Genomic DNA, 2,853 nt, shown 5'->3' with positions numbered 1-2,853 from the left:
TCACTCACTCACTCTCTCTCTCTCTCTCTCTCTCTCTCTCTCTCTCTCTCTCTCTCTCTCTCTCTCTCTCATTCACTCACTCCCTCACTCTTTCACGTTCTCTCAATTATTACAGCTTTGCATTCACTCACTCACAAACTACCCACACATTCACTCACCCACAAACTACCCACACATTCACTCACTCTCTCAAGGTGCCGGGCATCAACAAGTGGTCTGAGACCTGGGTATGTCAAGACTTTGCCGTAATCGTTCAGATAAAGTTGTCTGGTTGTTCACAGTTTGTCTTGTCGCTGCGCCGGTTTGGGAGAGCTCTCTGATGTTAAGGGGAATTAAAATACTGCTTGTTTGTGGGTATGTTTGTGTGGTATGTTTGCCTGACTTTTGGTGGGGGGTTTTCTAAAACGGGAATGTAAGTGTTCATAGAGCACTTCATGGTTTGAGCCTGGTGTATACCTAGATGTGTGTGTTTGTGTGTGGGCGTGTTTGTCTGTGTATGTGTGTGTAAGTATGTATGTGTGTGTGTGTGTGTTGTTGTTTTTTTTCGTGTGTTTGTATATGTGTATGTAGAATCGTGATTCCCCACATAATAGTCTCTAGTATAAATGGGTACTTCGTTGCCAACCACCAATGACTCGGGCGTACATCCTTTGGAAGACGCCACAAAATAAAAGTAATGTAATTGCCCTTTCTGGGTTTGTAAGCGGGTGGTTGGAAGACGTCATTGGTAAGCCCTACTTCTTTTCTTTCCCTCTGTGGTTTCTATATGTCTTGTTTTATTCTTGTACTGTGTAACTGTTATTGCGTCGATGTGCATCTTTTAGCACGAATCAAAAAGTTTTTGCAGACGATGCAATATTAGTCGAAATCGAATCAGTTGACCTACGCGCCTTTATTTCATTGCCAACGACATTCTATCAAATGTAAACACTGTGTGGCTTTCCACTTTGCAAAAATTCTAACTATGTTATCATAACGTAATAAATAGTCATCCTATACAAAATCTGGCGGCATGCCATTTGTACACAATCTCAATTATCTGTTAGGTGAACAGCTATTAAGGTTTCACTATAATTTGCTTGAAAAATAATTATGTATCTTCTGAAACCCCTTATGGCTACTGTTAGTTGTATCTCATTTGTACTCTCTCTCTCTCTCTGTGTGTGTGTGTGTGTGTGTGTGTGTGTTGTGTGTGTGTGTGTGTGTGTGTGTGTGTGTGTGCCTGTCATTTCCTTTCTCTTACTCTCCTAAGATCCTATCATATTTCGCCTCGTCCTTATTTAAGGATAGCATGGCGTGCGCTTATTTCTGTTGCAAGAGCACCCTTTTCACACAGAAAAGCAATGTTATTTTGGGGATGAACATTTCTTTAAATGCCAGAGTAAATTATCCCTGTTATCCCCTGTTGCTCCAATTCCAAAATTCTTGATCGCAAGATTTCTCACACCACATTCTCAAGTTCTTCCTCGTTTTGGCTCTTCGGTGTCTTTTCCGTCTATATTTCAAGGGCAAACGGATGACCCTTCGTTATATTATTCTCTGTAAAATTGCCTTTCCCCTCGACAATGAGACCATTAATGTGTCTACGTGGTTTTCTATGTTTCAGACAGACATAAATCTGTCACCCCCGCCCTTCGAAATAAAAGAGAGGAGTCGGGAACCACTCTGTCGATACGCAACTGTCTTTCGAGAAAAAAAAAGTATTAGATCTGGGCCGAACTCCTACGCTCATCCATGTTCTGGTTTTTGTATCGAAATCTCTGTTCGGCAGCTTAATTTACGGAAAAGCCCTTTTGGAACACTAAACATCCATTATGTCATGATGTTATCAATCATCCACAACTTTCAACTGATCAACAGGGCTCCTTTATGGAAAATTATTCCCGATTCTATTTTTGGCCAGAATGATACCCCTTTTATAGACTGTGGGGTGCAGTACCCTTCCGTTACGGTTTAAAGTAAACGCATATCATTACTCCTTGAATAAACATTTACTTCGTGTTATGTTAATAGTGTTCAGTGCGATTAGATTATTTCTTTGGACAAGGATCACATGTATAATGTTTCCAGATAGTCAGTGAATTGCCGTATATGGGTCTGACGGAAAACAGGCGGCTCCATCGACTACGTGGAATAGAAGAGATTCTTACAAAATCTAGTTAAGGATACGCCATTCAGACAGAACGAGCTTCTAAAACCTTTTTTGTCTTTATCTCTTTCTTTCTTGTTTTCTTTCATTCCCATTTCTTCCTTTAGCACTCTTCTCTTTGCTTTTATAATTATCGTTCTATGGTAGGGGTCCTTTTTCCATTAGGAGTCAGATAAAGGGAAGTTTCATTCTTGTATTCCGGTCTTGAATTTCAAATGATGTCATTGGGTTATATTATATGAATTCCAATGTTCGTCATATGATGAGTAGATCACTAGATCTAGTTGGCATTTACACAGCACTTGTCAGCGCTCGAAAATAATAGTAATTTTTCCGAGGAGATCAAATGCGTTCTCTTTTTCCGGAGACCAGCATGTTGAAGTTCGAGGCGCTAAACTGAAAGTAAAGTGACTTGAGGTCCTTCCTGGCAAAAGTAAATCACAAATTCTGAACGTTCCGTACTTCTCATAACAATAAGTATCATACATTACGGACATAGTAGATCAAACTTACTACTATCCTGAAAGAAATAATTTCTCAGTGTCTGGCGGTGTCAATAAAATAAGATAAGATAAGATCAGATCAGATAAGATCAGATAAGATCAGATCAGATAAGGTCAGATAAGATCAGATAAGATAGATACATCTTTATTGTCCAGATCCTGGCACATTGGTTTGGTGTTTCACAACGTGTACACACACAC

Source organism: Aplysia californica, unplaced genomic scaffold (genome assembly GCF_000002075.1).
Source record: "Aplysia californica isolate F4 #8 unplaced genomic scaffold, AplCal3.0 scaffold00338, whole genome shotgun sequence".
NCBI lineage: Eukaryota > Metazoa > Mollusca > Gastropoda > Aplysiida > Aplysiidae > Aplysia > Aplysia californica.
Note: the sequence above shows the minus strand (reverse complement) of the source record.